Source organism: Protopterus annectens, chromosome 4.part1, assembly GCF_019279795.1.
Source record: "Protopterus annectens isolate FY-2018-M chromosome 4.part1, PAN1.0, whole genome shotgun sequence".
In the NCBI taxonomy this organism is placed as follows: Eukaryota; Metazoa; Chordata; order Ceratodontiformes; family Protopteridae; genus Protopterus; species Protopterus annectens.
Genome location: NC_056734.1, coordinates 509,971,171 through 509,997,882, shown reverse-complemented (window position 1 = coordinate 509,997,882; position 26,712 = coordinate 509,971,171).

The window sequence follows — 26,712 nt, the reverse complement described above, 5'->3', positions numbered from 1 at the left end:
TTATCAATTTCACATGCTTCACTCTATCCTTTATAAATCCTCCTCCTGTCCCTTTCTCTCTGGCTTAGTCTCTATCTACACTCCATCCCAAACCCTCCGTACTTCTAATCAACAACTACTTGACATTTACCACTCAACAAAGTCCGTAGGCAAACTACTTTATAAACACTCTGTCGCCCATGCCTGGAACAGACTTCCCCTTGACTTACGTATAATTCCACACACCTCCCACTTTAAAACTAAACTAAAAACATATTTTCTCAATTCCAGGACCTGCCCTTGTAATGACCCCACTTAGTCTCCCGCCCCACACTCTCCCTTATTAAGGACCCCACCCAGTCCCCCTTTCACTTCTCATAAGGTATTTACACACTCTCCCTTATCAAGAACCCCACTTAGTCCCCCCTTTCACTTCTCATAAGGTATTTACATAATTCCACACAAACTGCAGAATTATATATTTACTTTGTTTTACTGCTCTACCCAATGCATTATCTCACTGAAATTTATGTTTCTTAATGTCTTTTTTAGCTCCTTCTCCATACTTGGAACTTTAAAATGTTTGTATGTACCTAACAAATGTATAACTTTTGCTCTGTATAATTGTTTCTCACCACATTATTTTTTGTATTAGTATGTTACTCTTTAATTGAAATGTATTGTTGGAGCTTTTCTCCTCGGCTCTCCACTGAAAATGGGCCACAAGCCCAGTTGGACTAACCCGGTTAACAAACGTCAATAAATAAATAATAAATAAATAAATATCTTCAAACATGCCATTTAACACTGAATTGCATCAATGTAGTCACCATATTATCTTTGAGACAGTTTTCAGCACAAATGAGGGAAAAAGTGAAGCATTCTTCCATCCTACAGTTACATGCTAACAATACATCAATCAATGTGCTTTAGCAGTTCTTAATGGTTGTAATCAATGATGCACCATATAAAAATAATTTGAAGTTCTTAAAGTTTACTTGATCAAAAAAAGACAATGAGTATGTTTTTTAAATATTTATTTCCTACACACTCAGTAAAAACAACATTAATTTGTTTTGGATGGCACTCCATTGTATTTAGTAAAACAGAATGTTACCATATTTAGAGATTTCTCTAGTTTAGATTAAAAGCACCACGCATGAGTCTACACAAGTAACTGGGCTAAAACATTGTTCTCCCTCATAGAGCCTTTTTTAGGCAATGGCAAATTGATAAACCTTCCAACACTGCTCAGCGCCAGGAATCTAAACAAGAAGTTCAACACCCTCAAAGCTCTCCTCACCTTGGAGAATGCAGACATCTGTGCAGTTAATGAGACATGGTTTAAAGTCACAGAGAGCATCCCTGTTGTGCAAGGCTTCAGTGCCTTCCACACATTTAGACCAGCAACTGCATCAACATGGACAAAGGTGGAGGTGTCTCGATCTACATCAGTAAAAAGCATACCTCTAGGTTGGTGAAACAGAATGATGCACTGGAGTTCTTCCACATCCAAATTACCATAGAAAAGGTCCCATACCATATCCTAGTAAGTTGTAGGTCACCCTCTATGTCCCATGAAATCCATAGCTCATACTTAGACCTATTGGAGACACTCACCATTCAACCAAATACCATACTGATGGGGGGCTTTTATTAGCCCTCTATAAACTGGGAATCCTACATGACCCTGAATTTGCAGGTTCAGAGATTCCTAGACTTTGCAAACACAAACACCCTGGACCATTTAGTGCATACTCCTCCTAGAGGTACAAACATATTGACCTGGTACTCACAAATATGGGAGAATGCTGCACCCCCCCCCCCCCCGAAGTGTCATGTCCTCTCTGTTAAGGTCAGACTGTAAAACTGTCTCCTTTGAAATCAAAATCAGTTCTGAAACCACATCAAGCTCAGTAACAGTTATAAACTACTCCAAGGCAAACTACCTTTTATTAAGTAATAACCAGTCAAAATGTTAAGCCTCTCCAAACCCAGAGAACATAGCAGCCTGTGCAGAATTATTTACATAAGCTCTGTACAACCATGTCAATGACTGCATAGAGCAGGGGTGTCCAACCTTTTCAGTTGCAAGGGCCGCATTGAGTCAACAGAAATGGTCTCGGGGCAAACGGCAAGTGAGGACCAAAAAAAAAAAAAAAAAGGTCTCACATTAACTGAAGAGCAAAAAAAAAAAAAAAAACAAACCCAGGTTTATGCAGACTAGTGTGGCTGTATTGTAGGTGAATTTGAACAATAAATAAGCAGGTAGGTGGTAACAGGGTGCACACACTGATTTGCAGCTAAATGCCACTCTATGGAAAGGACTGCAGCAGTAATCAAGCCTCATGTCATACATTTTGAGGAGCATGCCTCGCTTTTAAGCGGGCCCCATCACAGCCATCTGTTTAAGCAACTTTCCAGTTTTTTGTAGGTGTTGTAATTGTATTTCCTGTTGGTAGACAGTGAAGACCTTCACCACCAGTCCAAAATACTGCACAGGAAGCACTGGCTGATGTAGTATACCAGAAAATAAATCATATACATGACACCTCTTAATGTAAGGTCTGTCCACCCCTCAACTCAGTACATTACTTAAATCAGAGCCCCAGTGGCATATTTTGTGACCTATTAAATACAGTGCCATCAATATATGTGTCAATGATTTCACAGAGGTTACCAGTTCTATAGCTATATAAAAATGTATGCTAGTAGTATGACAGCATAAGATCACAGTTAATACCAGCACTTACCCGAACCATGAATTCAAGTTTATAAAAAACTTCAGACCCAGTGACAAATCTTTGGATGAGTTACTCATCTAAAACTAAACACTTCAGGACTCACAGCATTATCACAGTGCTATTACTTACTACTACAGGGTGCATAATACTTTTCTTCAGTCCATTTCAAAGCAATTCTTAATTCCTTGCTCATACCAAGAATCTAATTTCTGAAAGTGATGGATACAATGTTTGTTCTTAGATATTTTCTATCATTGGAATATGCACAAGTATGAGACCAGTGCCTCTTTGCACAACATTGTCATTTAATTTCACTCAGATATGTCAAACACTGCTATTTCTTGGAAAGATATTATTCATTATGCCTAGCCAGTGCATCATGGTTTACCCTTGAATGAAAGCACCCATACAGAAAATGTTCATTTCTAACAACACTGATGTGCAAACTAAAAAGCACAGCATGTTTTCCCTGTTCTAGCTTCTTATTTAAGCAATCTGTCCATGGCTGTTACTATAGCACTCTAGGGAACAGAACCCACCCATTAGCATGAATAACAATTGTATCCCAACCTAAATGTGTTAACAAAAAGTTTTTATAAGGCTCAACCTTCGTTCCCTTGTGAAACATTTATGCAAAGCCATTGTGGTAACACTGTAGTAATGCTAATTTAATACACAGATAAATTGGTTACTTTTAATACACAGATAAACCGGTTACTTAACAGCTAGGCAAATTCTTCAAAGTCCAGCAGACAACTTTCACTTTTCCTGAAGGTGCAGTAAATTAACTTATTTCTAAATGACTAATAATTCATACGTTTTCTTCCATTAACACCTCTGTTTGCAATACTGTTACAGTAGCCCTAACACGTACATACAGAAACAAGCATAAAGAAGCCTTTGTTTAAAGCCTGTGCGAGTGTCTATGTTCAAATGTGTGAATAACCTGAGCTGAATAGTACAACATTCTGAAGCATTTGTAAACTAAGGGAGCAGACACAGTGTCAAAATACTTAACTTACCTTTTGCTATGTAGTAGTGTAGTTGGTGTGTACACAACGAAATAATAAACTCTGGTCACTACTTCCCGCTCCTTACCAGACTATAGCTTCAGCTGCAAAGATGGTACTGACCCTGGAATGTGAATTTAGCTGTATGAAAATGCAGACTCTGCAAAAAGACTGCTGTTTGCATACTTACATTACTACATCAAGGCATACGCCACTCCATTACTGGGTACTTTCCAAATTGCTGTGATTTTACAACATAGTTTAACACTTGCTTTGAACAGATTTGTCAGTAATTTATAAATATGTTAATAAGTTAATTAATAAACTGTTTAACCAAACTGACAGTTTGGTATATCATTTCAATTATTGCCCCATTACATTAGTCCTTAAAACAGAACAGGCCCAAAACTTCCCCCTGAATTTTAACCTTGAAAAGTTAATGTGGTCAACCATCTTGGTGTGTGTGTGTGTGTGTGTGTGTGTGTGTGTGTGTGTGTGTGTGTGTGTGTGTGTGTGTGTATGTGTGTGTGTGTGTGTGTGTGTGTGTGTTTGTGTGTTTGCATGCATGTACATGCGTGTGTGCAAGTATGGAATATGTGATGAAAAACAGATATAATAACCTCTGTCTATTACACTCAGAATGCGTTTTATACAGATCGGTGTAACAATCATTTTGTAAGCATTTTGTGTGTAAATTTTGTGTAAGGTCATAGTTGTCCTTTAAGTTTATAAGTTCCTAAAAGCTTCTTACAACCTCTCTCTATCGTCCTATCTATGACACTGATTTGGTTTACTGATAGAGCCAAATTGCTAGTACAATACCTTCATTTCTGCATTGCTAGTCATCTCTTTCTTCTGTTCTTCATATATCGTACATGTTATCTCCTCTCTCCACGATCTCGCTTCAGCTTTTCTTAATCCAGTATAAAAACCGCCCGAACGGTGTTTTCGCGCATGCGCATACCAGCGGAAAGACGCTGGTATGAAAAAAAGTGAAAAAAAGAAAGTTGGCGCATGCGCAGAACAGAAAAAGTACGCGGACGTGTAAACACACGGAAAAAAAGTTAAATTAAAATTAAATTTAAATTTAAGGGTCGCGGGCCGCATAGAAGAGCTCTGAGGGCCGCGGGTTGGACACTCCTGGCATAGAGGGTACTGTGCCTACCAGAAGTAAGTCCAGAACTAACTCAAAAAACAAACATCTCTGGTAGAATCCAAAATTTAACAGGTTGTACAAAAAAGAAAAAAGTCATCGTTAAAATTAGAAAGTGTAACACAAAAAAGATAAAAAATATCTCTCATCAAACTGAATAGACACCTAAGAGGACCAATTAAATTTGTTAAAGCAAATTCTGAGTTAAAGATAGCATCCCAGGCCAGGGACAACCATAAGGCCTTCTTTAGCTATATCTGAAACTTCATTCAAAGGCACCACACAACAATGTGCTGAACTGTTGGTAAATAGCCATGGAACTGGCAGATACAGCAAATCTTCCAGCTGGCAAATTCAGCTCAAGCTGTACCCCCCTCTGACCCCCAGCTGCCCCTGAGGAAATATCATCTAACATAATCTCTCAAACTATCAGTAGGGAGTAAGTCTCAGATGCTCTCTCTAAGGCCAAGAATACAGCTTTGATGGGCCCTGATAATATCCCAGGATGTCTCCTAAATAGCCTGAAATATGACCTATCAGGGCCACTGGTGTCACTATTCAATCATAGCCTTTGGACAGGCTTCATGCCACGAGAATGGAAGACTGCAACAGTCATCCCTCTGCACAAGAGCGGGCAATCCATGGATCCCCGGAACTACAGACCCATTAGTCTGACTAGTATAATATGCAACACCATGGAAATGTTTAACAATGATATAAGAAACCTTCAAACACTGGACCCAGTCTGGTTTGGTTTCATCAAAGGCAATTTGTGCCTACTGAAACTGGTGGACTTCTTTGAGAAGTTCACAAAGGCAATGCTTGAGGGCAAAACAATGCATACTGCCTACCTTGACTTAACTACGACATTTGATATAATGCCTCACTTAGGCGTTGTAAACAATCTCATGGAATTAGGCATAAACCCCAGTGTAACTTAATGTTAATCTAGCTCACTGACAGGATCCAGGAAATTAGGATTGGAGAGACCACTTCCACAAGGAGGCTACTTACCAGTGGTACCCCCAGGGCTCTAAGCTGGGCTCGCTGATCTTTGACATCTATTTTTTGGAAGTCAAAGCCAATGTTAAAGGCTTCTGGCTTACCAGATTTACAGATGATTGCAAGCCAGGTGCAATCATAGAACCCCCCCCCCTCCAAAATACAGTCATCTTACAGGAAGGTCTAACTCAGACAGCTGACTGGTGTCAAAGCCATGGCTTAAAAATCAATGCCAAGAAATGCATAATAGTACCTTTAGGGAAGTCAACTACCCAGAGAAACAGCTTCATTGCTAAAACGCCTCTAAAAGTACACACAGTAGTCAGATATTTTGGGAATCACAGATAGTAACCTGGAGTTAAACCAAGATATGTCTAAGGTTTAAGAAAATCATTCTTTGTCACTCAAGTTATAAGTAAGGGTAGAGCATCTAGGTCCAGGGAATTCATTGCACCACTGTAATTAGTCATCACCAGAACCATCATTAAGTACAATACAATTTACAATTGCAAAATGCCTGTTGAGATTGAAACAAAGTTAAGAAAAGCTCCTAATTAGAAATCCCCAGGCCCAACCTAACTTCTGGCTTAAAATATTAACATCTTTACATGAAGATTTAGCCATGAGTAAGAACTATTTATATGCCCACCGCAAACAGACACCAGCCTGGTTAACAACAGGAAAAATAATACTCCTACTTAAAAGAGTGAACCAGTAAGCTATCCTAAAAACTACAGACCAATAACTTGCCTTCTGATGACGTATAAACTATACACTGGAATTGATGCCGACAGAGTTTATAATCATTTGGAAGAAAACTCAATCATGGCAACAGAACAAAAGGGTAATAAAAGAAAGTCATATGGAACAAAGGATCATTTGTTATTTAATAAAGTCATAGTGGAGAACTGTAAAAAGGAGAAGAATGTAAGTATGGCATGGATAGACTACAAAAAAGCATTTGACAGTATCCCACATTCATGGATAAAAAAATGTATAAGATGCACCCTACACTGATTGATTACATTACAATGACCATGAGACAATGGCAAACTACTTTGCAGTTAAATCATGATAAAGGTCAAATTATTATTCCAGGGCTAAAAATTCAAAGAGGGTTATTCCAGGGTGACTCTTTGTCACCGCTGCTCTTTTGTCTTGCCCTTAACCCATTAAGCTGTCCACTTAACAGATTAGGTCATGGCTACAATTTGGTTCACAGAAAACAACAAAGTATAAAGACTTCTCATCTTCTTTTTGTAGATGATTTAAAATTGTATAGTCCATCAGATGAGGAACAGAAAGCACAGCTGCAAATGGTCAAAACATTTTCAGATGATATAAGAATGTCACTTGGTCTTGACAAATGTGCAAAAGTAACCTATAAAGCAGGAAAGCTGCTGCACCAAGAAAACATCAGTTTGGGAGAGAAATGTGCTATAAAAGAATAACATACACACCAATCCCAAACTTCGAAACAAGCAGGATAGAGCACTCCAGGATCCACAAAATAATGTTTTATTGTGTGCTTTCGTCTTTTCAAGTAAAAAACTTCTTCAGAATAACCAAACAGTACAAAAAATCATCACACCTGACTCAACTTAAGTACTAAACCAATTGAACAAATCTTTAATTGACAATTAAAAAATATGTGCCTTTAAAAGGCATATACCTAAACTAAACATAGATGTAAAACCAAATAGTAAAAACAGTATTTATATACACATATACACAGAGTGTATAAACATCAAAGGCCTATGTTTAACAAAAATATAGAAATATACGTAATTTCATGTGCAAATAGAAAAGAATGTATGTATATACAAATAGGAGAACGTATATAAAATTCTTTAAACAGTGAATGACTGCATAATTAGATATACCCTTCTGCTCTAAGCCTAAGAATAGAACTTATAAACATAGTATAGTTTAGACCTGGTTGTTCAGTGGCATTAGTTCTCATCTGTCACCTTAATTCTTGCAGTTCTAAAACAATCGTTCAATGGTCCACCTCTATCCCCCGTTACCACTTGCTCTAATATAGTAAATTTTAAATTATGGCCCTCATTTTTAAGAACATGTAGAGCCAAAGCATTCTTTTTTTTTTAATAATGTTTATTTATTTTTACAATATAACAGATGAGAAGTTGAGATGTTGCATATACAACCGGAAATAATTGGATATTACACAAATGTTCTGGATTCAGGTTAAAACAAAAGGAAGTAAATCAAACAAATAATCTTATTTACACCATATACAGAGATGCTTCCACAATTCAACAGAATACAACAGGTTATCTCAGTATGCTTAATATAGGTAAATTCTTACAAGCAAATAATTATTTCTGTAGTTTATGAATGCGAGATGATGTGAGAATTCTTAATTATGATGGAATAGTTTTATATGTGGTAATTTATGCAAGTATGATATTAAAAATCTGTTCCCAGAGTTTGTAAGATTTAATATTTTGGGTTCCTTTGTTAATTGTTATTTTATGGGCTAGTATGTGTTTAATCGCCAATACTCTAAAGCTCTCCCAAGAGTTCTTGGTTGGATTAAGCCAGTTGGTAGCTATATAAAGTTTCATTAAAAGGAAAATATTGACCAGGATGATTGCTTGTTTTTTGGATATGTTATTTGGAGGGATGTGTAGTATCATAAATTCCCAGGTGAGTGTAGATGTTTGATAGCCCGTCTTTTGCAGTTGCAATTTCAGGGAATTCCAAAGTTTGAATACACATTTACAGTTCGAGAACATGTGGAATAGGTCAGCAGCTTTATCTTTGCAATGTGGGCAGGTTGGGGAGTTATTAGAGTTAAATTTGTGTAAGATAGTAGGTGTGTAGTATGCATTATTATATATCATGAGTTGGGTAAAAGCCAATTTTTGAAGGGATATAGATTTTATTGTTAAGTTGATTGCTTGAATCAATTTATGATCATCAGTGGATGGAAGGTTTTTCCTCCAATAGTCCGATATGAGTATATATTTCTGGAATTTAATGTCTTTAATCATTTTGTAAGTACATGAAGTATATTTTTTGTTTAGGAGAAGAGTCTTCCAAAGTGAGTTACAGATTGCTATGTCTTCATTATTAATGATGGTCTTATGGAGATAACTCGCACACAATTCTTTAATCTGTCTTAGTATCAGTAAATATGATTTGGGGAGGTTCACTTGGTTTCTTAATTCTTGAACCGAGCAATTTAAGTATGGGTATATGTCTTGTATGGTTATGTTTATTAGGCAAGGGAAGTGTTTTAGATCTAACGTCTGATTGTTAATTTTAAGGTTAGGGTTTTTATGTAAGGGTTGTAATAACATCATGGCTTGTATCAGGTTTAATGATTTAAATAGTTTTTGTGTTTAATACGATGGAGTATTTAAGATGTTCTATTAAATTATAGGATTTCATTAGGTTGGTGTTTAGAAATGGTAATGTTTTGGGGTTTATATCCAGGCTTTTGGCATGGTTATGGTATATTTTTAACCAGTGTGGGTACCAAGATTTGTCCATTGGATTGTGTTTCGCAATCCTCAAGATTCTATTGGTGTTTATAATTAAGTAGTATGTTTCAAAGTTTGGAAGGTCTAGGCCACCTTTGCTTTTGGGGGTCATTAATTTATCATATGAAATTCTGTTTTTTTTAGGATCCCAGATAAATTTAGCAAGTTCAGTGTGAATCTGCTTGAAAAATTTCTTGGGTATGGTTATCTGGGAGGACGTGAAGATATATAATAATCTAGGTAAGACATTCATTTTTATTATCGACACTTTGGCCAAGAATGGTAGTCTTAGATTTTTCCATCTATTCAGGTCTAGTAGGATGTCATTCCATTTTTGTTTTATATTATTTGAGTAAAAATCTTTGTTGTTTGTAGAGAATGTAATACCTAAGTATTTAATTATTTCTTCAGTTTTTATTTTTCCTACCAGTGGTAGAAGAGAGAAAGGTTTAGGGTTTTTTAAGGGGAACATGTTAGTTTTTTTGAGGTTCATTTTGTAATTCGATATTGTCGAGAAGCACTCAATAGCAGATAGCATTTTCTTTATATCCGAAATTGGTCTGGTACAGTAAATATTAAGATCATCAGCAAATGCAGATAAGAAGATTTTGGTGTTATATATTATTGGAGAGTTATGGTATACATTTTGTTTTATATTTAAAAAGAGAGGTTCTAGATATAAGTTGAATAGTAGCGGAGATAAAGGGCATCCTTGACGGGTTCCGTTTTTTATTGGGATTCTTTTAGACCAGGTTTTGTTTATATATAACAATGTATAGGGGTTATTGTATAGTATTTGTAAGGTTTGGATAAATTTTTTGGGTATGTTAAAGTAGGGTAAAATTTGGAATAGAAATTTTGTGTTTACTCTATCAAAGGCTTTATGGGCGTCAATAACAATTGTATATATGTTTAAGTTGTTTTGGTTAGCATATGAGATTAGTGTAATTAGTGTTAGTGTATTATCACTCGTTTGTCTAAATGCTATAAAGCCAGATTGTTCGATGGAAGTAATTTTAACCATTAAGTTTTTTAGTCTGTTTGCCGGTATAGATGTTAGGATTTTGGTATCAATATTTAATAGTGATATAGTCTGTAACTATCTGGATTTTTAGGGTCTGCCTTTTCTTTAAGTATAAAGATAGTTTTAGATGCATTAAAGTGTATATCATTAATTTTATTATTTATTATATAGTTTAATATTTGGAATAGAATTTGTGCTACAATGGGACAAAACGATTTATAAAATTGTTCTGTGAGACCGTCTGGACCAGGGGAGTTATGTGATTTCATTTGCTGAATTGTTAATGTTATTTCATCTATGGAGATTGGCTCAGTTAGCTTTTCTTGTTGTTTTAGATCTAGTTTTGGGAAGTTAAGGTTTTGGAGAAAGTGTGTACTGGTTTCTTTTGAGGGTATTATTAGTTGATCTCTATAAGTTTGTGAATATATAAACTCAAAGGTCTTAATGATATCATCATTTTTAGTATGGTTTTTGTTTTCATAAAATATTTCAGAAATTTGAGAGGATGATTTGGTTTGGTTAATAATCCTTGCTAGTGCTCGAGATGGAGTTTGAACATCATTAGCATAATTAGCTAATATTTTGGTTTCATGGAAGGATAAACTATTATTATGTAAAAGGTAGAGGTCCTTTTGGCATTTCAATAGTTCTGTTTCTGTTTGAGTATTGAAGTTTGGTCATGTTCAAGTGATTTTATTTTCGTTTCTAGCGCCAGCTCCCCTCTGAGTTGAGTTTTTTTTATAATAAGTTGCTTTTTTAATAAAAATTCCCCTAATTTGAGATTTGATTGCTGCCCATTCAATATCCAGGGGGAGCTGATGGTTCATAATGTTAGCCAGAGTTAACTTAAGGATAGATTGAATCTCATTAATTATTTCTTTATTAGTTAATAGATTGGGGTTCAGGGACCAATTATATCCTCTTTTTAATGTATAGTTTTTGGGGTTTCCATTAAAGTTTAAGGTAATTTTGGAAAGGTCGGAGAGGTACCTAGCATGTATGTTCACTTTAGGGTCTAACGTTAATTAGTGCTTCCGAAATTAAGAAAAAATCAATTCTTGACCACATTTTATGACAATTGGAGTAGAACGCAAAATTATTTGATTTATTTGGATTATTTCCATATTTAAAGGGATCATACAAATTGAAGTCATATTTAAGTTCATTTAAAGTTAGAGACGCTTGTTTATTATATGATAGGGGTATACTTGACTTATCTTGTTTTGGATTTTGGTACGCGTTCCAGTCTCCTCCTAGAATCATATAATGATTTTGGTATTGGCTTAGAATAGGGTATAATGAAGCAAGAAAGGAGTGTTGATTATTACAAGGAGCGTAGATATTTAGTAATAAAATGGGTTTAAGGAATGCAGGAGTTGAGAGGGTTACATAACACCATCTCCCTTCTTTGTCTATTTTGGTTTCCATGATTTTGTCTTGGTATTGCTTTTTAATTATTATAGCTACATCTGCACTATTGGTTTTACCTTCAGAAGCTATAATTTCTCTTATCCATTTTTTCCCTAATTTCTGACCATTGTTCAAGGGTTAGATGAGTTTCCTGAACTAGTATAAAGTTTGTTTTTGCCTGTAAGATAAGGTGTAAAAACAGTTTTCTTTTCTTTTTGTTCTGGAGCCCTTTGATATTCCATGAATCAAATTCCCACATTAAGGTATTCAATTTGTCTGTGTAAGAAGACGTGATTTATATACAGATAGTAGTTTTTGCTCAACTTTTAAAGAGATCGAGTTATGAAAGCATCTTCTTATTTCCGTCCCTCCCCTGTGCCTAACCACAGGAATAAAGCAGAGTATAAAAAGTTATTAACTTTGTAGGTTTGTATGTTAATAGAATAATAACATTCTGTGTTTTAAAGTTTGGCAGGAAAGTGAAAATTAGTAACCCTACATGTGTTTTCACTACTTTGATAAGCTTACCAGACTTATTCCCTAAAAAAGCACTACTTATGTAACCTAAGTCTCCTCAATGACTTTTAGTATACAACGTTATAATTTCGAAAATGTTTAATCAACAATCTTAACCTTAGATAATGAAAAAAAGAGATAGATTCCAAAATGGCTGTCATAACCAATATTTACAGATTTTCTAACTATGTTCTGTTATAACTAAATCTTATTTTATATGAGGTATAATTATATATAGTGACTCTTGGTCCTATCTTCTGATATGATTGTTTATTGCCACCATTGAGAGGGAGGACCTGGATTATTATACTTCCAATATCAGAGTGGAAAGAGTTAGGACCTTCAGCTCGTAATGTTATGCTTATAACTACCTAAATCAATACCTGGGTGTATGTGTATGTGTATGTGTGGGCAAGGATGTCTGTTAAAGTGTCTTTATGTCTGCTCATAACTTTGATCATCTAATTTAATTTTTATTGTTTCAATATCGTCTTCATCTTTATGATCAGCCCATCTGTCATCCGTGACCTTTTATGTTACTCTTATGTGCTGTAACGTGTTGGTAACCCCTGAGATAACTGCTTTGGAGCAGGATGTTTGATCTCTTGATTTACTGTATTAAACAGCTTTTTATTCAGGCTTAGTAGTTGCTATACTAGATTAAAAGAACATATTGTATCTTCTTTTGCTTTCCTATATGTTAATAGGAGGTTTGGTTTAGTCCTATTAAGAGTATCTTCAGATATATACCTGGGAATATATAGAAATATATATTTATCTTAAAGGGGTAAAGCAATCATCTTTTAGTTAATTACACACATGAACATATCATTAATCCATTAAAGTTATTTTCTTTGATAGTATTAGACAGTAGTTTGGAAGGTCTGGTCAAAAGAAGCAGCTTCCCTTAGATGTTGAATCTTCACAGGTTCAATCCCTTACTTGGGTCTTAGGTTCCTCGGTATAGGGAATTTCTACCTGTGGATTTAGTGTGAGTGCTAGCTTTATGGTGTTCAAAGCTTATAGTAAACTTTATAATTGCTTTGACGTTGAGCTTTATGTTTGGGCTTTATAATCATACATTTTCTGTGATAAGCCCATTTGCCATCTACTTAATATCTTCCACTATTATTTGGTATAGTTCTGTGAGACTAGGCATGCGTGGTTGATTAGGGCATATTGTGGGCTTAGTGTGGTTTTCTTTAATATTTCACTTTTATCATCATTGTTAAGCACTATTAGTTTTATATGTTATGACTATATTATTTCCAAATGTATTCATTGTTTACATGCTTCCTTAGGGTAGGTGAAATGGTATGTTAGGTACTTTGTATATTTCTTGGTGTTATGTGTTTATACTATTTATTCTCTGTTTAATACATATCCCTGAGAAAATATTGCAATGTTATGTACCAGACCGTTCCTTTATACCATAATGCTATATAAACACATATGGAGTTGATCTCGGAGCCCATTTTCCTGTCATAATTATTTTTAGATCTTGAGTGAAAATCTATTAGAGCTATGTAATTTGCTGATCAATCATTAGCTGTTACACATATTGGTAGCCCTTGTATCATTAGCTGTTATACATAGTGCAAGTCCTTGTGTGTATAGGTTAATCTTTTTGTCTTAACTTGCAGTTTCTTAGATAACCCCTGACTTAATATCTGAAGTTTGACCTAAAATTAACACCATCATTCATATGCAGGCTAACATCCTCATAGTCTCATAATGTTGGTCTATTTAACTCATATGCTTTTCTTATCACAGCAACAACCTTTGTGGAATAGTAAAACACATTGGTATGTGTTTGTGCCTTATATATCTGTGCTCATCTGTGAGATCAGAGTTACCTGCAAGTCAAGTGAATTATCAGGTTGTGTGTGTCTTTATACCAGACCTTCATGGGCTGTTTTTTAGTATCTGCCAGTTCAATGTCCAACAATACAAGTTTTTATGTAGTGTGCACTTCGCCATGGTATAGAATGTGTTTTTATGTTTAAGGGGCATAGTGCTTTAATACTGTTACTTTTGCTGTTTTTGAGTCTTAGTTGAAGCGTGTAGCAGGGCGGAGTTCGTTCTTATGCTTAAAGACAGATCGCTAAAAAGGTGACTTGATCATCTGTAATGTTTTTTCTTTTTTTTTCGTTTTTGTTTACAGGCTTCACGAAGCATCAATCCATCTAAGCCGACTGCTTAGCTGCTCGTAGGGGGACCTTTTGTTAGAGCGGATTCCCGGATGTGCTGTCTTCACAATTACCTGTATGCTGTGCAGCAGTGACTTTTAGTTCCTTTCGTGGGAAAGTTGAAGACGTGGAAGTAGCATTAAGCTTCCGGATTAGCTCCTCATGGCTTATTGAAGAGCAAAAAGGGTCATGCCACTCTAAATAGAGGCCTAGCACAGCCCTACACAAAAATAAAATGCAAAAGAAGACCCCGGCTAGTCGTAGGGTATGCAGCCGTCAGCTGGAGTTCTGTGAGCCATTCCGGTGAGTGAAATTAGCGTTCTATGGTGGGAATCTTTTTGAAAACGGCCAGGAAAGTATTTTTAACTTCCTTGTGATTAGCAATTGAATATTTAACACCATCTAAGAGGAAAATTAAGGTATTTGGGTATTTCATTTGGAACTTTATTTTCCTTTCAATTAGAAACTTGCAGTAGGGGGAAAGAAGTTGTCTAGCTTGTCTAATTTGCGGGGAAGATCTTGAGCTAGTGATATTAGCTTGTTATTACAGGTAGTAGACCCACCATTTTTTTTAGCAGTTAGCAAAACTGTGTTGACATCTTGGAAGTTAAGAAGTTTGACATATATTGGTCTTGGTTTGTCTGACATCTGGGATTCTCTCAAAACTCTGTGTGCTCTTTCTATTACAATTTGTTGAGCTTTTCCTGGTTCTTTGAGCAACGTAGTAAAGATTTGGATAATAGATGGGATCAGGTCATTGTGGGACACAGATTCCAGGATGCCTCTGATGATAATATTATTTCTCCTGGATCTTGCTTCTAAATCTGTGATTTTTGCTTGGATGTTTTATTTTGTCCTCATTCTCAGTGATTTTGGCTTCTGATTTATCCATTCTTTCTATTATTTGCTTGAAAGTATCCCCAAATGTTTGTAGTTGCATGGATAACTCTTTTATTGCATCTTGAATGCGAAGTAAAGCTGTTTTGATGTCATCCAGGTTTGCAGGTTGATCTGATTTAACTCTGTTTCCAGCTTTAGAAGTATCTTGTTGTTTTATTATTTTCTGTCTTTTAGAGTTTACATCTTTCTCAGGAGATAATAAGTGCGAAAGTTTAGTTTTAGATGTAGTAGTGTCCATATTTTTGTCATCCTTTGATATCTTGTAATGCTGATATATCCCAATTTATGCGTGTAGTTCAGACTGGAAGGATTCTCGAGCACACGGCTTTTGTTGCTTCAGTTAATCTGTCTCAATCTTAGTAGTTTAGCTGTTAGATCAGGTTTTCTTTCTTGATGGTTTTGTTTTAAATGCTGATTAGAGTTGCAGATTCAAAGTATTATGTTGAAATAATTCCTGGTTTGTCTTCTGGGTTGGTTTTATTCCAGTTAAGTAGAGGAGCTAAGGGTCAGCAGTGCTTCCAGAACAGCGGCCATCTTTGACTCCCGAGCCAAAGCATTCTTTTGGTCTTGTTTTTTGATGTCATAAAGATGTTGGTATATCCTACTTCTAAGAGCATTAATGGTCTCTATGTAAAAACTTGGGCATAGGTCGCAAAGGGCAAGGTAGACAACTGACTTACTACTGCAACAATATTTCTTTTTGTGTTTGTGTCTACCATAATTAGGTATGTTTATCACAGTACGTTCTGTTATGTATTTGCATTGAATGCAGAAGCCACATTTGGACATTCTACCTTCCCCCCTGTTGGTTTTATAAGTTCTCTCTAACATGTTTTTAAATGTGGTGCCTTTTTTATATATTATCTTTGGGACCACTCCTACAGTTCCATAAAGTTCTTGGGTAGTGTTAAATAAATTCCAATTATGTTGAATTATTTGCGTAATGTCAAAAAATTGATTATTAAAACTAAAATTGCTGATTTAGAACCTTCAGTCTTTTCCTTAGATATACCTAATTGTGAACAACTTTCTTTTCTGAGTAGAGGAAAAAAATCACCCCTCTTTCTTTTATCGACTACCTCATGTAATATTTGGTCCAAAAATACGTCAGGGTAGCCCCTTTGTATAAGTATATCCCTCAATACTTGTATTTCATGTAAAAATTCATCCCACTCAGATACCATCTTAGCCAGACGAACACCCTGCTCATTTACCAGAGATTTCTTCTGGTGTAATGGATGGAAACTATTAAAGTGTAGCAGGGTGTTACAATAGGTGGATTTTCTGTAAAGTATTGTCTTGAAGCCCTTTTTCTCTGTATCTTTACTGATGGTAATGTCTAGGTAGTTTATTTCGTCCTTCCCTATTGTATGAGTAAAATCAAGGAAGTCTGTACTACCTTTTATAAAAGTCGTAGTTCTTCCTCATTTCCATTCCATAAAATAATTACATCATCCAGGTATCTGCCATAATATTTCCAGTTTTGGGAATATTGACTATTAAAAATAAACTCTAATTCCCAAAATGCCAGGACGATATTGGCAAATATAGGGGCACAAATGGCCCCCATTGCCAGCCCTTTACATTGTTTAAATAACTGTCCTTCAAAAACAATGACATTTGTATCAAGGACTAATTCCATAAGTGTTCTAATAGTCCTGATCCTATCATGTCTAAGGTTCGAATGCCTACATAGAAATAAATAGAACCATTCAACACCAATTTCATGTGGGATAACAGAGAACAAATCCCTAACATCAACTGTCACAAATAAAAGGGAATCATCATACATGTTCTTATTAATTTTTCTTTGCTATAAAAGAACTTAAGCAAGAGGGATTGTATAAATATTTGGGAACTGATATAGAATCAACAATAAAACATGCACAAATGCAAATAAAACTTAGTAAGGAATATTTTAGAAAAATTATATTAATACTGAAAACAGTGCTGACATCTAGGAACAAAGTTCAAGCTATAAACAAATTTCCTCTTCCTGTTCTAACTTATAGTTTTGGAGTGATTGACTGGCCCCTAAAAGTGTTGGATACATTGGACAGGAAAACAAGAAGGATGCTTCATGCTCATCAAATGATTTATAAAATCAGGGCATACTAAGACTATATATATATATATATATATATATATATATATTCCCCATTCTGAAGGAGGTATGGGCCTCCTCAAAAATGATTACATGTATAGATCTGCAATCGTGGGACTGCATGCATATCTGCTGACCTGACAAGACCCAAAAGTAGTGAAAGTTTAAAACATGAGGAGAATAAGTCTAAGGTGAATTCCCTGCTTAGTTTAGCTGAAGCATATTGGTGTCAAGCGGGAATACAAATTAAACCAGAAGTAGATAAAAATCAGGCAGCAACTGAATGTGCCAAAAAAACAAAAGAAAGAATATAAGGTGAAGGATCAGATGAGAATGCAAGAAATGTGGAAAATCCATAAATACACCTTGGATCAACTTATCCACACCCCCACCAGGGGCAGCAATATCCTAGACCTGGTCATTACCAACATGGGCGACCAGTGTTCCACACCAGAGGTCAATTCCTCGTTGGTCAGATCTGACCACAAGCTAATCACCCTAGACATCCACATCCCACCCCCCATTTGGGAAACTACCATAAAAAATTTGTCCAAAGCCAAGTTCATGCTTCTTAAGACAGAAGTGGCAAACTTCACGACACCCATGCAGATGGACGATAGAGGTACGACTGCTGAATCCTAGACAAATGCACTTTATAAGCACTTACATGAGTGCATTAATCATGCTATCCCTAACAGAACCATGATGCTATCCTCCAAAAAAAGAAAGCCAGTCTGGTGGCCCCCTGCCATAAACTAACTCTACAACAGAAGAAAGAAACTGTTGCAAAAGAGAGTAAAATCCCATGATTGGAGGAACTCCCTGGTCAGCCTCAGTAAGAAGCTGAGATCTCTCATAAAATCCTCTAAAGCAAGTTACGAAAACAAAATTGCCACGGATTCTAAAGACAACCACAAAGCATTCTATAGCTATGTCAAGAATCTCAATGGCAACACTCACATCTGCTCTGAGTTACAGCACAATGGCACTAAATATACAGCACCAACTGATATTGCCAACATCCTGGCGGATAGGTTCAGCACTAACTTTACCCCCCTCTCACCCCCTAAAGGGTCCATCTCTATACGGGAAGAATGCAAAGTTCCTGTAATCATGGTTGCACAGGTAAAAACCACACTCTCCAAAGCCAAAAACACAGCATCCATGGGACCTGACAACATCCCAGGCTGTATTCTACATGAATTACAGAATGAACTGGCACCCCACCTGAGCATCATGTTCAATCATAACCTCACCTCAGGCTTTGTGCCCACTGAATGGCGCACAGCGACAGTTATCCCACTCCACAAAAGGAGAGCCACCACGGACCCCAGGAACTACCGCCCCATTAGCCTAATGAGCCTGGTCTGCAAGGCCATGGAACATATCATCATGGAACTTATAAACAAAGACACTGGTAATCTCTAAACTCTGGACCCCACCCAGTTCGGGTTTGTAAAAAGAAGATCATGTCTCCTAAACCTGACAGACTTCTTTGAAGCAGTCATCAAAGTAGACAAGAGTAAGGTGGTTCACACAGCCTATCTAGATCTCGCCAAGGTTTTTGACACCATCCCCCACTCTGGAATTATAGATAAACTCACTAAACTAGGTATAAATCCCTATGACACAAGATGGGTTGCAATCTGGCTCACTGACAGAACCCACACTGTGAAAGTAGCAGACTCCAAATCTGACTTCAGACCAGTGACAAGTGGAGTACCACAGGGTTCAGTCCTGGGTCCTCTCCTGTTTGGTATTTACTTTTCTGAAGTACAGGCTAACACAGAAGGTCTTTGGCTAATGAAGTTTGCAGATTACTGCAAACCTGGAGCCATAATCGAATCTCCTAACAATGTAGACATCCTACAAAAGGGCCTCACTGAGACAGATGCCTGGTATGAAACCCATGGCTTCAAGCTCAATGCCAAAAAGTGCATTGTCATCCTCTTTGGTAAAAACTCTGTACCCATGAGCTACCACATAGGTGGTAGTCAACTTAACACTGAAAGTGTGATAAGAGACTTTGGGACACAGGTGGACAGTAGTCTCTCCCTGGATAATCACATCGCCACAGTAGTCAGGAAATCCTTCTACGTGGCACACATCACCACAAAAGGTTTCTCATCCAGGAAAAAAAGGTCATTGTTCCCCTCTACTAGTCACTCATTAGACCCATTATAGAGTACAATGCCCCATTTGGTATGTACCTCACAAGACATCTACAACAACTGGAAAGGCTGCAGAAATACGTCACAAAGAGGATTACCAGCCTCAAACAGATGCCCTATGCAGATCGTCTCAAAAAACTCCAGCTTTACTCCGTCGCATATCGCCTACTCAGAGGCAATCTCTGCCTAACATACAAAGCTATGTCAAACCCATAGCTGTTGGACATGCTCCACTTAAAGAAATCCCAATCCCTCCAAGCTATACGCTCTAGGGACCTAAACCTTGTCACCACAATAAACAGAATATGCTGGGGGGATAGATTCCTGTCCCAGAGACTTCCCATACTCTGGAACAAACTACCTATCTATATCAAACAAAGCTCCTCATTAGCACTCCTCAAGAAAAATCTTGATGATTGGATGGGAAATAGGAAATTCACCCCGAGGATCACCTCTGTGGCTCTGCACAACAGGGGCACAGGAAAACAATTTTCTTGGGTGGCGAAAGCCAGGGTATCTTTTTGGCTAGGCTTATATAGGCCCTAGGGCCAATAGGCTAGTACCTACCTATGGACCTATGAACGTATATAGTTGCAGGTATAGAAAACTCGTGGAACAACCTTATGCTGATCAGGATCGAACATAGGAATGGTTAAGGAGAGGTGAATTTAAACCAAAAGACAAGAGGTTAATATTGGCTACCCAAGATAGTGGACTACGTACACGTTGGTTTACAAAGTCCCTTGAACATGTGGGAGAAACAGACAAATGTAGGTTTTGTAAAACAGAATTGGAAACATTCACATACCTTATTGTTGGTTGTGATATACTAATAGCAAAATGACTGTATACTGAAAGGCATAGTAATGTGGCAAGACTGTTGTACTGGGGATTGTGCAAACATTATGGTATTAACGTGGTTGAAAAACACTGGAAACATGAGACACAAAGCATTATAGAAAATGATAAAGTTAATTTCACATTGGATTACCCATTTCCAACAGTTCAAAAAATAGATTTGAGAAAACCAAATATAGTGGTCCATGAAAAGAGGACAAAACTAGCATTGATCATTGAAATTGCTACACCCATTGACTACAATGTCTTGCATACACAGAAACAAAAAGTTATAAAATGCCAGGATTTGCAGACAGAAATAAGGGCAGTGTGGAAGAAAGATACTCAGACAGTTCCAGTAGTAGTTGGAAAAATGGGTCTTATAAAAAAGAATTTACAATCATACTTAGATATGTTACCAATACATGTAACTCCATACGAATTTCAGAAGCAGTCATTACTGGGCACATTGTGGGTGCTGCGAAGAGCACTTCTGGCTAACATCAAAGATTAAAACAATACTAATTTTATGAACTTTAATCATCCTTTGACTTAGGAATGGGGTCCACTTCTGTCATGGTATTAAAAAAACAAAAGACTTGGAGAAATTAAAAAAAAATTATATAATACCCCTTTGTGTATGTGCCTAACCAGGCACATATAACAACTGAATGCCCACAGAGTTTCCTCACAAAACAAAATACAGGGAGTAAACACAATTTCCTCTGTAGATCACCTCACATACCTATCTTTATACTCTGTTTCCTACAGACTGCTGTGGCACACACGGCATCCTTGGATCCCAATCTGATGGACCCTAGGCATACCTGCAAAACAAATAGCACCAGAACTACTAGATCTAAGGACTGAAACTTTGCCTGCAACTTAAATAGGACATGTTAGAGGGATGTGTGTATCTCAGAGAATCTCCATTCTTTGTAATAGGCTTCCCATCCATGTTAAACGGATCCCTTCCCTAACCTTATTCATGTTTAACCTGAACAAGTGGATGGGAAGTCCAAAATTCACCCCTGGTTCAATGCCTGTTTCTGATGGACAAAGGCAGATGTTAAATCATGACCTAACTAAGATACACCCCTTAAAATAACCTCTAAGGCACAATAACTTATGAGATACATTTGGTTTGCATGGCTAGGCTTATAAAGTGGTCATAGCTTAATATACATCTACAAACCTATGAACTGAGGGAATACATTTAAGAAATGGCTGTAATTTCTGCAATCCAGCTAAGGGAATTAAAAAACATCTTTTAACTATAGTAAGAGTAGTGGTAAAGGAAGAATAATAACTTATCTTCTGTAACACTGACTCTTTAAATGAACTTGTCTTTTGTTTTTAAGATTAAACAGCTAAAAGATATATGCCACATTCTTAGGCTATCTTTAAGAAGTAAGATTGTGCAGAGATATCTAACTCCATATCAGTCACTGTTCTCTTTACTACAGACAAATCTTCAGCCTCATTAACTAACAGGGAGTCAAACATTCATTTGTAGCTCTGTTAAAGAGCAGGATTGCTGGTTAAGTTAAACCTTACTGTCAACATCAGTAAACATATTGCACAGTGGGACTACCAAATGAAATCCTTAGTTTGTACTAGTCAGCAATGCAAGGATATTTACAATTGCAGAATGCCTATTGAGATTAGGTACATCCAGCTAGAGAACATGTAAGCTATGATATATAAACTAGTTCTTCATTGTGCATTTTTACCTTCTCTGCATGCGTTTTCACTTTCCTGTCTGCAGGCCATCAGACTACAGACAACTCAGTGCTGTATCAGATGAGAACCAAGTGAAGAAAGCTGTCACCCACGTATGAATGATTGCCACTTGACCACAGCCATCCACTGGGCCATCACTCTTCCTTACAGACTTTCTTGACTGGCATCCTGAGGGCCCACAGGAGACAGTTGATATCACCATCAGACCCTCCTCTGTGGCCTATTACTCATGTACCAACTGACCATTCCCTTGTTACTGCCAATTCTATAGTCTATCTGAAGTCCTGCAGGGAATCCATCATAAACATGGACAGCTGGGCATTTTTAACAGGCCTTACCCTCACCCTGTGTTGATTGACATGAGCACTTGCATCACTGTAAGGGCATGCTACACCTTCGCCTCTCTCTTGCATGCTATCACACATACTCTTCTAAAACTTACCAACACTGGCTCTACAGTGTCAAGTTCACAGCCTTTGTCTGGCTGTGTTTAGGGTCAATGAAGCCTCTGCTTGCATGGTGGAAGTTAGCCAGTCATAACCAACTCTCTACCTACCCCAGATGGGTGAGCTAGCATCTGGCACTCACTGCAATCCTCCCACTCATTTCTTCCTCTGAGCAGCTACTCAAGCTCACATGGTCTAGGCTGTAAACCTCTAGGTCACAAACCTGGGCTTTTAGTTGTGAACTTCTATATACAAGGATGGTTGTCAGTGTGAGCGATCAGTGTGCAGATTTATTAAGGAGGAAATACAATGATTTTTCCCTAAATGTTTTACAATGATGTGTAAAGTTCACAGCAACACACAGTATCATATGTTAAATAAATATAGTAAAAATGAACCAGAAAAAAAAGTAACTGTTCAGGACAGTACATTCTTATCATGTCACTAGCTACCCAGTTACAAAATGTTTAATTCTGCATAAGTGATATATCTTTAATATATATCTTTAATTATCTTTAATTACGACTTTAGACTTTATACCATAGAACAAGGGCAAATTGTGTTGTAGAGATAATAGCATTATAACCCTCCTAACAATTCTTGCATCTGGAAGTCAGTCTATCCTTAAGTTAACCGAGTTTGGATTTCCTTATTACTTTAGCTCATGTTTGCAGGTACTTACTGGAATTTTTTTTTAATAGGCTTATCTTAAAAGACTAGAATGATTCAAAGCAAAATTACTAAATCTTGTAAACTGACATCCTACACGCCATACCCAAGAGGCTTTAAATATTAAAAGGCAACTACATGCAGCTGCCAGGTTTTGTTCATAATAACTGCTTGACTTTCCCTTTAAGAGGAGTCTTAAACTGCCATATATAAATGAAGTAAGAGTTAACAGCTCTTCCTTGTCTTTTTGCAGATTGTTGCAGCTTTTTCCAAAATTTGCATTATTTCCTTTGAGTATTTGTCACAACATCTGAAATATCTTGCAATGTTTGGTAACACACTCTTAGTGAATCTTTTTTCAGGAACATAGATGAAGAAGAGCAGGGATTCACATAGGTAGTCCCTGTACTTATTTTATCTCAGAAGTGGAGTTCCCTACTTCTTTCTACTAGAATGTGAAATTAGGTTAGCAAATAAGCGCTAAATGAGATTATCAGCTTATGATCAGTTCAACTGCTCAAATCAGCAACTTAACTATTTCCGAAGCTGCAGTCTTAAATTATATGGTTCCATCACAACATGCAACTTGTGTTTATAATGTTCTCCTAGAAATACTTAAGTATCATTAAGAATTAGACACATCTTGATTAATTAACCCTTCAGAGGAAAGTTTTCTTTAGGTACTTTCCCAATTGGCTTATGTCAGAGCTCCAGAACTTGTTGAGCTACCACTTTTAACAGTGAACTCAGATGAGTGTGCAGTGTAGGAATAAATGACAGGAAACATGACACCTACCACTGTTAGCACTGAACAACAATGAATGTCACTGTAGGAACAAATGACAGGAAACATGTCACCTACCACTGTCAGCACTGAACTACAATGAATGTACACTGTAGGAATAAATGACAGGAAACAAGTCACCTACCAGTGTTAGCACTGAACTACAGTGAATGTACAGTGTAAGAATAAATGACAGGAAACAAGTCACCTACCACTGTCAACACTGAACTACAATGAATGTACAGTGTGGGCATAAATAACAGGAAACAAGTCACCTACCAGTGTTAGCAGTGAACTACAATGAATGTACACTGTAGGAATAAATGACAGGAAGCAAGTCAATTACCACCAATAACACTGAGCTACAATGAATGCACAGTATAGGAAAAAATGACAGGAAACAAGTCACCTATCAGTGTTAGCACTGAACTACAATGAATGTACAGTGTAGGAATAAATGGCAGGAAACAAGTCACCTACCACTGTCAACACTGAACTACAATGAATGTACAGTGTGGGCATAAATGGCAGGAAACAAGTCACCTACCATTGTTAGCACTGAACTACAATGAATGTACACTGTAGGAATAAATGACAGGAAACAAGTCACCTACCATTGTTAGCACTGAACTACAACAAATGTACACTGTAGGAATAAATGACAGGAAACAAGTCACCTACCACCATTAACACTGGACTCAGATGAATGTACAGTGTAGGAATAAATTAAACTAACTAAAAACAAACCAAACTAAAAGACAAAACAGGACAGCTTGCTGTAAAATCCACACCCATTTATTAGTGTTATTATTGTAAGCGCTTTCGTACAAGCCCAATGCTTGCACTTCCTCAGACCTCAATTTGAAGAAGTGCAAGCATTGGGCTTGTACGAAAGCGCTTAGAATAATAACAGTAATAAACGGGTGTGGATTTTACAGCAAGCTGTCCTGTTTTGTTTTTTAGTGTAGGAATAAATTACAAGAAACATGTCACCTACCACTGTTAGCAGTGAACTACAACAAATGTACATTGTAGGAATAAATGACAGGAAACAAGTCATCCACCACTGTTAGCAGTGAACTACAACAAATGTACATTGTAGGAATAAATGACAGGAAACAAGTCATCCACCACCATTAACACTGAACTCAGATAAATCTACAGTGTAGGAATAAATGACAAGAAATATGTCACCTACCACTAACACTGAAAGACAATGAATTAACAATGTAGGCATAAATGCAGGAAACAAGTCACCTACCATTGTTAACACCGAAAAGGAAATGTGTGCCCACGACTTTTAATTCTGACCTCCAGTGAGTGTGCAGTGTAGGCATAAATGACATGAAACAAGTCACCTACCACTGTTAACATTGCATTCAGATGAGTGCACAGTCTTGGCATAAATGACCAGAAACATGTCGCTTAACACTGTTAACACTGAAAAGGAAATGTCTCACCCGCCACTTTTAACTTTGAACACAGATGAGTGTGCAGCATAGACATAAATGACAGGACATGTGCCATCTATCACTGTTAACATTGTACTCCAATGAGAGTATAACATCAATATAAATGACAGGAAACATGTCATCTACAGATTAGACAGAGGCTTGATGGGGTTCATTACCTGCAAATACGGTATTAAGAGTCCTTGCAAAAACAACTGATTTCATTACTGTTCATGGCTGAAACAAGAAAATTGCAATTTATTATTTTATTTTACTTTGTTTAAATTCGATAACCAGGGTAATGTACTGCTCCAAAGTATACCAACCAGGAACATACAGATCCCTCATGAACCTGTTTCTCTAAAAGTCTTACAAAACTGTCACAAACAGGCAGGCATATAATTTTATACAGTCACTCCAGAGTTGTACGACATGAAGATGTAAGAGTGAATAAGGTAAATGTATATTTAGGTGCTTCCAACTAAGAAAATCAAACAAAACCTTTGGAAAAAAAGTCTACTGATACCATGTGCACATAACTCAGAGAAAGTGCTGCATTCTAACAGAGACTACCAAAATAAATGGAAAGGAAGAGGCAATCTGATGTCACGTTATGAGGGTACTGTCATACGAAATGGAAGTGAAAAGGTAATCTGATGTCATATTATGACAGCAGAAAGTGCATTGTTGGAAAAAGCAGCCTTGGCTGAAAAAAGGTAATATTTTGTCAGTATATTGACCACCAGTATGCCATTCTGAGATAGAAAAATAAAATAAAAAGTAATACTGGCTACTAGAGTGATGTAGTGCTGCATAAAACAAAAGGTGAGAAATGGTGTATTTTTGTTGTTGCTGGTTTCACACCATCAGTGCCCTTTAAGTTATAGAAGCCACAAGGAAGGCAACATTAGTACGAGATTAACACATAATTACTTTCTTAACATCTGTCTTGACCTAACATTTATGAACAGCAAATAGAATACAGAAATACTAATATTAATTTAGAAACTTCAAATAATTCATTGACTGCATTCTGCTGACTGCATTGTACCCATTGGGCATAGCCACTTA